The following is a 12339-nucleotide window of genomic DNA, read 5'->3' as shown; positions in this document are numbered from 1 at the left end:
ACGAGGAAGATTTCTGGTTATTTAAGCAGAATATACTAACATTGTATTCTGTGCATTTAACTTCTTGATTTTTTTTTCTTGTTTTGTATGTTTGGCATTATTGTGTCAAAGACAACATTATGTTTTATATGGATAAAGAAGGACAAAAAAAAAATAATCACAATTTTGTGGTAGGGCCGGGGAGCTTATCACCATCTTATCAAGTATAAAATTAAGAGTTATGATCAGATCTGGCAAATGTTTGTAGTCCAAATGAAAAAATATGCAGCTCTTTCTTTATTGAGTCTATTTCTCCTTTTTGACATTTAATGTTTTCATTCAAAATGCTGTTGATTTTGGATCGCTATATCAACTGAACGGTGTTCATTGGATTTGGATTTGTGATGGTTAATTGGGAAAATAATTTTTTTTTTTTTCAAGACACATCACAGCCTCAGCTATTTACTTAAGCACGGATGCGGCTGTTTCGCATTTCAAGTTATGTTGATTCGCACACACCTTCCTATCTAATCTTGATTCATGTTAATTTCTCCCTTTTATATTATAAAGCATCTTTGGCTCTCCTCACCATCTGCCGCACATGTTTAGGTGAGCTCCCTCCTGAGGCCCCTGCTGTTACTCTGACATTGCTGCGTATCAGCTGAGTGTGTGACAATTCTCCCTCCCTCTCTGTCTCTCTCCATCGCTGTCTCGCCGAATGGAAAGTTCTGCATGTACTGAAGTCGAAATGCAAATGCTGCAGCTCTGCTTTATTTAAGAGGATAATAATGACCAAAGCGTTAACTCGTGTGCTTGTTGGATGAAGAACAACTGCAAACTGGAAACCATTACACTTCATTTGAGTGCTCAGGAGTTTTTGATATGAGGCTACTGAGACCCATTGCATGAAAACACCATGGCCTACTTTTGCATATTTCTTTTACAGTGGAACCTCGTAGGCTGCCATCATAAAACCCATCCATCCATTATCTGTTCCGCTTTTCCTCACAAGGGTTGCGGGGGGGTGCCGGAGCCTATCCCAGCTATCTTCAGGCAGTAGAACTGAACTGGTTGCCAGCCAATCACAGGGCGCCATCAGAAAAAAATTCGAAAAGTGTTATAACATTGTTATTATTAAGTGAATGGCATCCTAAAATGTGTTAAATGTTGCCTGATCAACCTGGAAAGGGAATTCCCCCATCTTTGGTCCCTTCTCAAGGTTTCTCATTTTTTAATAGATGGGGTTTGGAGTTTTTGCTTGCACTCCTGGAGGGGTTAAGATAGATCAGGGGATGTCGACTGTGGGTACATGAAGCCCTTTGAGACTTTCTTGTGATTAAGGGCTATAGAAATAAATTTGATTTAATTCGATCTGTGAGTCTGCTTACTTTCACCCTTTGCTAATCTGCTTCCCTTTTTTTGGTAAAAGCTTTGCAAAAAAAAAAACAAAAAAGGCCCCTTTTCAAATTCTTAAATTGATTAAATTAATTACAAATAATTTTTGAATTGTATATATAATGAATTGATTGAAAAAATTAACATTACACCTGGAATGAAGCAAAAATAAATAGCTGTGTTTGTTGCGTACTATAAATAAAGCATTTGTGTTATTCTCTGTAGTTGTCATCTGAAACTGAAACCAGTCCAAACGCCAGAACATGACGCCCCTTCGTCACCCCCAACCCTCCCCTTCACCCCCACCAGTACCATCATGCCCAATAAAACCATACAAGCGCTTACGAGTGGTTGCGGATTCATACACCAAACGTCTTTGCAGGACTTTGCACGGCTGCCGCTGTTGAAGGATTAGTGGCGGGTCCTGTAGTTAGTCATAAACATGAGAGGGTGTTTACAGTTAGCCAAGAGGGGTCTACTAAAACTGCCACCAAGAGGAGCGAGATCAAACTGAGATGCCAGGAGGCGAAATGTAAATGAGCTGGCTGGAATTGACTTCCTCTAATGAGCCAAACAACACATTTTTAGTGTTTTATGGGCTATGTAAACACGGTGAGAAACAACACGACATTTGGCCATTAAGTCTGCAGGCCTCCATCGCAATACAATGGGCGATTATTACCTCTGCCAAGGAGGTGTGGGTTTGTCCCTTTATTGGTTTTCATGCAACTTTGACTCTACAACTCTAACTTTGACTTTTGTGCTGAGCCAGCATAATCGTTTAGACATCAGGCAATCAGGCCTTTGCTGTCTTTGGTCAGAATGAGGAATAAGAAAATCGTATTCGGCTTGAATATCAGTATGATTGTACCTCGCTTAATGCAACACCAACATCAGATAAATGGTCAAAATTAGTAATGGGAAAATGAAGCTTCAAATTTGCTTCATGAACCAGTTGTTGTATTTTTGTGTCCTCTAGATGGCACTGTTGGTTTTAATAAAGGTTTTAAAAAAATGGCAAGTCAGTCTGCTTTCAGCAAAATGTTGTACGGAGAGCGCCATCTACAGGAGTCCAAAAATACTACAACTGGTTCATGAAGCACATTTGAAGCTTCATTTACCCATCACTAGCCAAACTGTCATTATTATTGTCGCGCTTATCACCTCTCTTTTACCCCCTCCAGCATGTCACAGTGGCAAACACATTGGCTGGGAATGCGTTTGGCACGTTTCCCACCGACCCGCGGGACGGCACCGCCACTTGTGTTGCTCGTGGGGTCAGAGTTCACTGTTTCATGTACCTGTGTAGAGTTACAGGCAATTGGGCTGCCTGGTCTTTGTTCTAGAGCCGTCGTGATTGACAAGCGTGCACAATTGGTTGCCTTGATGACGGATATGATCGAGAGCAGGCGGGTTTTTTGGGCAGGGTGAGTGTTCTGTTTCACCTGGGTGGCACTTACTGCACTATCCTACGTAAATAAAATGTAAAAAGTCAGTTAAAGGCTTGACCTTGGACAATGAGATTTTTCAATGTCTCTATGTGTGGTCATATCTGATTGCCTGCCTTTACTCAATATCGCCATATTTGCCCTTTAAAAGGCTCCAATTGATATCTGATCACGTCATAACTTGTGGTTACGTTCAACCTTCTGAGGCGGTAGAAAAAAACGATTTATTTTTCCTTTACGTTAGAGCATTATGCAGTTTCCTGCCACGCCTGAAGTATTTTTCTTTTATAAATTCATCTTCAGTGTTAAAATATAAACTAACATAACAAAATGATGCCCTTTCAGCGAAAGATCATACGATACGCCTACTGCTGACTTTCATCACAACCTTCTTTCATCAGCGCGTATGATATAGCACTTAAAGCCGACGAACACAAACACAATATGAATTCCCTTCCATGTAAAAATGAACCCAAATAAACCCAGACTAATCTTTTCAGTAATCTCACACAACAGCAGATCCCAGCAGTAAAGTTGCGCTCTTTTGTGACGAGAATGCTCTGCAGTCTAAGGTTTATTGTGTTTTGAGTCTGCTGCTGAGTTGTGTTTTATGGTGGCAGGGCACAAGAAGGCTTTTCCTCCTCTGCGCTTAAATAAACAGTAGTTCCCAATCATACTCGGGGTTGCGTAGGGCAAAACATAATGTGCCATATAAACACACATTCATCAACGTGGAAATTCTCCTGAGGGTTGTGCATATCAGTTTTTGGATCATATAAAAGCCAAGTGTTGATTAAAAGCTTTGGTGGTCACTCGCTGCTGGCCAACTGTTAGATTTCAATTACATGTACCAGGAATGAATGAAAAATTAAATGGTAAACAGACATATATATATATATATATATATATTTTTTTTTTTTTTTTAATTTAATTTATTTATTTATTTTTTTCTGCATTGCCCGGCAAATTTTATACACATCATGTGAATGACATATTGACATATTGATATATATATATATATATATATATACACACACACACAAATATTCCTGCAGTAGTGGACAGCTACTTTGCCAAAGAATAATCATAATACAGTTCATTTGTTTTACTACGATGCAAACTTTGAAAGTGCAAAGGGTAAAAAAGTTAATTTTTTTGTACTGGCCATACCGTTTAAAAGCTATGAAAGGCACCAGAGGGAATGATGAAGACATTTCCATCTGAATTCAAATTTGTCACATCCTGAATGTCTTTGAAGCGGTCGGCTCTCCTAGTTTGTGGCTTCTTCGAGAAAGGCTTCTCATTGACTAATCCAGTTTCGCTGGTGCCCGCCTGTGGAGGAGAGAATCTGGCATCCCACCAAGTGCAACTCAATGGATGCTTTTCCAAACAAAAGCAAAAAATGGCCACCCTCCTCCTCTTCATCTGTCCTTGTACCCAGCTTGAAAAGCACATTGATTCTCGCTCCTTTTTCCATATATTTGTCAAGAGCACGGTTTGCATTTGACCCTGTCGTCATGGTTTCAGGACCTGTTGAGGGCAGGACATGTGTTTACTGTATACTGTTGAGGATCGCTGAGAAAGGAGAGGGCTGCCTGCAGCACTGGTCCTCTTTTTGGTGGCACATTCAAGCATGTGAGCTTACGGCTTCTTTCTCACTGGAGGCCGTTTGAATGGATGGAAATCAAAACTCATTCTCTAATTGGATAAGATGCAACCTGAATATATATATATATATATATATATATATATATAAATTATAAAGTATTATATATAATTATATATATATAAAATTATCAAAATTATATATAATTATAATTATAAAAATTATATATACATTTAGGGGTGAACAAAATTAAAGCGTTCACTCTGGAGATAATTTTTGATAAAAAATTCAGTTTTAGGATCTGTTTTATTTACTTTGTGCATAAAGTAAATTAAACTACAATCCTCAAACGACGGTTGACCTTCCGGCTTCTATACGGACATAGATCAATACAGAAACAGTGAAATGTTGAAATGTTTAAAATTAACATTGAAAGTGGCAAATGATTTTCAAAGACAAACAATGTGGTGCAATATCTTGAAGATTGATGCTCGTTGAGAGAGAAAACGGTTTTGTTGCAGGTAAATAATGAGCACTAACAATGCTGTTCAAACCGATTTTTTTCTCTAACTGTCGTGGTCTCCGCAAGTGTCAAAAGTAATCACATTACCAGCTTGGATGCACTTCAAAAGCACTGCTTAATCTGCAGAGAATGCCAGATTGATGATGTTTAAAAACTTGACGGGATCGCACATCATCAAATAGATCGGATTCCGAATGTTCTTCTAAACATCTTCAGTTTTTTTTTATTTATTTTTTTTATTTCGGGAATCATACATCTGCAACCTGCCTCGTGCTCACTGACTCCACCGATGCCATCTAAGAGGCCTCGTCAATTCTGTGACGATTGACTGCAATATGGCTTTGCGAAAACTACAACAAAAAAGATAGACTTAAATAAACATCGGCATGATGTCTGTCACAAACTGCCTGTGAAGTCTTCATCTGCCTGAGACAGTTGAATTCACCTTGGAGGTTCTCGACTGAAAGATACGAGAGAGAAGCGCAGATGCTGTTTCCTCCTCCCTCTCTGACGGTCCCATGGCGACGGGCGATTGAGGGGCCGCTTTCAAATTGACAAGTTTAATTTCTCTGCCAAAAGCCAATGTGAAGGAAGCCAAGAGAGTGTGGGGGGGGGGGCATTAAATTGAAAACATCAGGTTTACATGGCAGCCTTTTAAAGAACATCTCCCTCCGCTAAGCTTTTCAGCTCTGGCAAATTAAAGCTGAATTGGCTCTCACACGTCTTCCACATTTCACTCTTAGCTTCAGTTTGTTCAACGCGAGAGGAATTCAAGTGTGCAAAACCTGCAATGGACGCCGTCTTTGGGATGTAAATTTCTGCTGGACTTTGAGATCTGAATGGGATGGACGTCTGGCTCATCGGCTGCAAATGGTTGGTGCGCTCACCGACGGGTTTTCTTGAACTACCACACGTGCACGCAACATGCGCATGCCGGCTTCGCTGGAGGAGTGAAGAAATGCTGCTGGTATGAAGATGAGGTCACAACCCTGACTTTGAGGTCTTGCTCCCCGCCCTTCGCCTTGCAGGTGCTCTCCTGCTACGACTTTTCTTAAAGCAACAACACAGTTGGAATGTTTCAACAAAATTCTTGCATAAACGCTTCAGTTATTGTATCGCTTAGTTTTTGGTCCACGGCACGACTACAGTGCATCCTAATACGAGGATGTTCTGCTGCTGTTCACATTTCGTATCAACATTTGTTCGGAGTGATCCGTGCACAAGCGGAGCCATCGGACATAAGCTTGGATCTCTGCATTCTCTTCATCCTCCCGTGAAGACAGAAACAGAAAGAGACAGATTGCATTTGGCGTGGATCCAAATGGCAGGACAGTAGTCATGAGTAGATGAAGCTTCAAATGTGCTTCATGAACCAGTTGTAGTATTTTTGGACTCCTGTAGATGGCGCACTCTGTTCAACACTGGGCCGTCATCACAGTTACTTGCCATTTTTTAAACCCTTTATTTACACCAACAGTGCCATCTAGAGGACACAAAAATACAACAAGTGGTTCATGAGGCAAATCTGAAGCTTCATTTTCCCATCTTTACAGGACAGGAATCTTGCGGTTAGCTCGTCTGTATCACAGTCACCATGTCAAAGGTTCGAATCTTGACTTGTCAAGTTTGCATGTTGAATCTGCCTTCCAGGATCTTTGAAGAATCAAAGTTGTCCACGGGGTGTGTGACTGTTTCCTTGGCCTGTGATTGGCTGGCGACCGTTCCAGGGTGCACCTCTTGCCAAGTCAGCTGGGAGAGGATCCATATCAGCTTTGAGCCTAATAAGAACACGTTGATGGATAAATAGAATTTTTTTTTTTTCATGGAGCTCAAATACGCGAAAGCATCTGTCAGTGGTTTCTACTTGTGCAGAAATGCAGCTCTGATTATCGTTCTTCTGGACATATCAGCCACAGAGCGTAAATGACAAATGGGAATGTACTTAAGCAGAAAACAGCAGGTGTGGTCGATGGCGTAGTTCATTGTCGTTCAGAAATTGTTGAATTGTAGACGGAACCACTTCCAAATGTGAGTTGCCTCACAAGACTTTAATGATGGCTCATACTTGGTATTCTTCATCCTAACGGTGTTTTGCCTCCAAGTGCAATTTTTCCTCCTTGACAAGTTGAATTGATTGCATACATTTATAAAAACATTCGGCGCCATCCGTTCTCATTCTGAAAATGATTCAATTTACAACAAAACTACCGTGTGAACCGCTTTTGCACGCATGTTAAACGGACGACTGAAAGATTGTTCTATTTTGAACATTCATCTTTCCATTTCTTAGCAAGCTGCTTCACTGCTTCCACTTTTCCATCTTTTTTAATGTCGTTGCCCTCTGCACGTTTTTTCTTTTTTTTGGGGCCTGTTCTAACATTACCAGTTATTTTTTCTATCCAGTAGGCTTGTTTGCACAGCATGAGGCCCTTTTCTCCCTCGCTACAGACAACAATTAAGTTGATAATATTAGTGTAGTATAGTATGTCCAGTACCCAAGCTTTATTATTGTGTAATTACACCCTCGTGTATCTCAAGTTACAATGATTGACAAACTTGAATCAAATTTACACTCTTGGTTTAATTTGAATTTGATTTTTTTTTCCATCATCACATCTTTTCAAAGCAGTCTTTTTGTATGCTTGTAGCGCACATCTAGACACAACTAGAAATGTTGGGCAATGTTGGATAACTTTCACGACATGTGAGTGAGACCATGTATGACGATTACTTTTCTTAAATACTCGAATATTTACTCCCTCTCAAACAAAATCTTTGTTGACGGTACTCGTCAAACCTCTATCGGCTCATCTTTTTACCATTGACCTACCCAGTGATATTTTAAGACCCCTTCTTTCAGTCTTGCCGATTTGTGAGCCATCTGTGAAAACATGACAGGGTTTCTCTTGCCTCGCCACCCCCTCCTCCTAGTCTGACGTCTTCTCCTGCTCCCTGTCTCCACGCAGAGTCAACAGGAATCTTTGCGAGATGCTTGCCAGATGGAGAGCGGTCATAAATGTTCACACTCAAGGAGATGGGATGTATCAACCTCAATCAAGTGGTCTCAAGAGCTGTGACGGATGGAAGAAGATCTAAGATGAGCACAGTTACTCACTCGTTCTAAAATGAATACTCCAACTTGTAAAAAATTATAACCCGGACTGATCGACAATTAATTATAACCTACCTAACACCTTACGAAGAGAGTTTGCCGTTTTAAATGTGTCGTGAGAATACAAAGTCAGATGGATCAGTTATAAATACACACACACTTACACACGCACACACACGCGTACACAAACAAATAAATTCCAGGCAATCGCCTACCACGTAGCTTGAAAGATGCCGACGGCCTGGTGGCGTTGTTAGATCTCAGTGAATTGTGTTTGAAGTGTGAGCGTGTTTAGGGAGGGGGTTGTCCGGTCAAGACATTATCTGCCGACACACAGATGCAACCAGCGCCTGACCTCGGATGGCAGGCCTTGGGGCCACAGAGCTGGCTGAATAGAAGAGCAGATGGTGGTGAGGTGGCTTCAATGCAAAAGAAAAGTGAGCAACAGAAAAGTAAAGGAAACTTTCGTTCAGGTGTGTTTAAAGTTTTCGTATAGAGAATGTTAACGTGAGCAGTCAGCAGCACACTGGCTCATCATTTAAGTATGTGCACGTGAGTGAGTTACCCACAAGGTAGTTGTGTGGGGTTCATTTATGTCACACTCAATCACCTCACTACACTCTCACTTAGATTATTAATAATATTCACATTAACAAGCAAAATGCAGAAGGCTGCATTGTTGAAACGTTGTGATATCCTCAAAAACGCATTTCCAAGCGAACTGAATTGTTCATCCATCCATTTTCTGAATTGTCTAAAATTAAATTATTTGACGTCTAAATGGATGAAAGACTCCTTGTCTTTTCTTTGTTCTTGTGCCCAGAAGAATCTATCAACAGAACCAGCAAATCCAATTTACTGTACTTTTGCTACGCCCATGGGCGAGATTCTTTTTATTTATTTATTTTTTTACTCACAATCCTCAAATAGTGGCCAGCGTTGGCCTTGGATCTGTCCGTGCGTATCAGTTTCTATGAGTTAAGCAATCGGGGTGAAAAACAGCTTCCCAGGCTGAGCTTAGAAATGCATTTACACAACACAATTGTCGTAAACTGTTTAAAAGAGTTAAAAGATAAAAGATAAAGATAAAGATGTCCTTTATTAGTCCCACAATGGGGAAATTTGAGGTGTTACAGCAGCAAAGCTATAGATCACACAGAGTCGGCGGCATAATGTAGCCGTTAATGTATAACATTAGCAGCAGATGCTAATTTTGTTATATTTAAAAAAGTAATGTATAAAATATGAAGTTAATAGAATAATTGAAGGCTTGACTTGGTTCGCATTTTGTTTCCCACAAATCTCCATCCAGTAGTTTCTGGCATTGTCAAAGTTCAGTTTAGCGGTATTAAAATAAGTACAGTTTTTGCCATGTTGGAAATTTGAGATGTTGGCGGTGAAGCGAAGTAGAAGAGCACCTGCATGCTGACGGTTCCAATATTTGGACCACCTCGCGCCCTCGTAAAAAAAAGTTCTTTTGGGAACGACTAAACTGCTTCCATGTTGGCTGCAACCTCACACACACAAAAAAAGCTCCAGTGTTCTGCCCTGGTGGTGAGGGCCGAAGAGGGGATTAGTGAGGACTTGGCCCAAAAACCTTGCCTTTCAAAAGCCTCAAGCATAAAAATGCATGACCCATTTGACTTAGAGGCTTTTAGTTGAGCACTGTCAGAGCCTCCCTATTTATTGATTGATTGATTTTTTTTTTAACCACACATCCTTCAGACGCTTGAACACATCATCAACAAACTCTATTTATGTATATAACTACAGTATATATTTAAGTATAACTAGCGAGCTAGCATGCGCGAGCTAGCATGCGCGAGCTAGCATGCGCGAGCTAGCATGCGCGAGCTAGCATGCGCGAGCTAGCATGCGCGAGCTAGCATGCGCGAGCTAGCATGCGCGAGCTAGCATGCGCGAGCTAGCATGCGCGAGCTAGCATGCGCGAGCTAGCATGCGCGAGCTAGCATGCGCGAGCTAGCATGCGCGAGCTAGCATGCGCCTCGTAGTGCGGCGGCGCCCAGTATACGTATTAAATACAGAAATAGCACCCTCAACTGGTGCTGCGCCCTTTGATACAGCGAGTCTTTTGGCCATAAAAATACGGTAAATAGATTTGAAAAAGTGCTTTTCAAGGTTCTAAAAGACACTTTACATAACATGGCTAAAGTCAAATGCAAACCTGCAATACTAAAAAATTAAGTTAATCTGAAATGGTGGGTTGTGGTACAAGAAAAGTGGGCAGTTTTGAAATGTCACTAAAGTGTGACTTTTATATCTATTGAGTGAATTTTTCATTATTAAATCCCAACAAGGGGACACATGGTTCAAGTTTAATTTGCGCTTTAGTGGTTGGATAAAGATCATAATTTTATTTCGGCTCATTGTATTTCATTAATTATAAATAATTATTGCAATTAATGATATCAGTTTGGTTAAAGAGGGTGTGTTAATGATAAAAAGAAAAATTTTGGGGGGATAATTAAATGGTTGGATACAATACCCAAAAATACATTTTGCTGCGCTGTAACAAAGCGCATTACAGGACATTTAATCATATATTTGTTCAGCATAGTATGAAAAAAATAATTTTCCGAATGATGTATTTATCTTAATTTGCATTTTTATTTAGTAATCTATAGTTTGCCTGGATTAATTCATTGTCTGTATTTTTACCTTGTATTTTTTAAAAATCAAAGACCCAATGTAAAGTACATCCAACAATTTTATTTTTATGACATTCATCATTATTATTATTTTTTTTAATTTAATGCTCTTTCTGCAGTTGCAAAATGTGGTTGGGATGAAAACGAAAAGTCTTATTATCTGATGGCAATTGATGGTGGTGTGTTGCTTGGGGGGGGGGGGGTGTAAAAGAGAGGAAGAGGAGACACCTGGTTTGTTTTCCCAACCCGGACTAAATCAATACTCACAGTGTGGGCTCACCCATCTGTTGACAGCTCAAGTAACCATAGTGGCGTGGCGCGGGGGTGTTCACAGGGGTGAAGAGTGTGGGGGGGGGGCACATATTGGTGTGGGCAAGTAATACCTGCGGTGCACGTGTGAATGTAAAACACACACTTGTCATCAATACAAGGGCGTCGGGGGTTCCCACCGTTCCTCTTCCGCCATCTGAGAATCAAGCGTTTACTATTGCGTAACTGTGGTGCGTGTGTGTTGTGTTGAAATGTGTGCCGTGCAAGTGTGACAAGGGCAGGAGAATCTGGAAGACATTATCAGCACTGAATTGTGTCCACAATCAGGAGGCACTTAGAGGCGCAAAACAATGACCTCACGAAGGCTGGCAAAGGTCAGCACATCAACCTTGCAGCGGCAAACAAAAGGATGCCTGAGATGGACACGGGAGTCACAAGCGCTGACTGAAGACACCACTTATGCACAAGCCCCCTGAATGGGGTGAAAAGAAAATAGCTGATGGGATTATGTGGTCCACCGGAAAAGTGCGTTTGCGTTGCGGGCGTCTTCTTGTTACTTTGGGATAAGGGAAAGCTTTTCTGTTTGCACGTTACAAAAAGCAATTGACATCAGTTGGTAAGAAGTTGGATGGTGGTATCAATTTGGTACAGAAATAACTCAGTGAAATCTGAATGTTAGTATCGTTATAATCCGTGACGGGTAAATGAAGCTTCAAATGTGCTTCATGAACCAGTTGTCGTATTTTTGGACTCCTGTAGATGGCGCTCTCTTTTCAACATTGGGATGAAAACACACTCTTTTGCCATTTTTTTAATTCCTTTATTTAAACCAACAGTGCCATCTAGAGGAGTCAAAAAATACAGCAACTGGTTCATGAAACATTTTGAAGCTTCATTTTCCCATCATTAGTTATAATGTGTTTAAAAAAAAAAAATCACATCAGATATAAGAAGTGTTTGTGCGTGAACGGTGATGCTTTCATGCTTGTAGCGGTCTTGGAGTTGTTGATGGAATCTGGGCTCCATTGTTGGTCTCAGTGGTGAGATCATGTTCCACAAATTGAGCTGGAGCCAGACCACTTTCTTCCTGTAGCGTGTCTTTGCAGAGGTTGACTGAAATAAATCACATTGTCATATTGTGCTTGTATGAAACAATAATCAGCGTATATATTTTGTAATCCTTCATCTTAACTAACATATCTGCAAAATAATGCCATGCTACTGTGCTTTATTAGTTTTTTTTGGATTTTGAGTTTGAGCCCGCAGGTTTGTTTATGGAAGATGTTCATCTTTAGGGGCTTCAAATTTTAAATTGGTTATTTATTTGAGTGCATTCA

General features: G+C 40.5%; 1 long non-coding RNA gene across 1 annotated transcript in view; it reads left to right on the top strand.

The window, feature by feature from the left end:
* LOC148332495 (uncharacterized) overlaps window positions 1–8787 on the top strand; it is a 44646-nt gene extending 35859 nt beyond the window's left edge. The window contains exon 3 of the long non-coding RNA XR_015844672.1: window positions 7918–8787. This is a non-coding gene — a long non-coding RNA (uncharacterized LOC148332495). The remainder of the gene's footprint in view (window positions 1–7917) is intronic.
* The last annotated feature ends 3552 nt before the right edge of the window (window positions 8788–12339 follow it).

Source organism: Idiotropiscis lumnitzeri, chromosome 8, assembly GCF_059441095.1.
Source record: "Idiotropiscis lumnitzeri isolate Australia: NSW breed Sydney's pygmy pipehorse chromosome 8, RoL_Ilum_1.0, whole genome shotgun sequence".
Classification (NCBI taxonomy): Eukaryota; Metazoa; Chordata; class Actinopteri; order Syngnathiformes; family Syngnathidae; genus Idiotropiscis; species Idiotropiscis lumnitzeri.
Note: the sequence above shows the minus strand (reverse complement) of the source record. Positions and strands in the feature narration are given on the sequence as shown.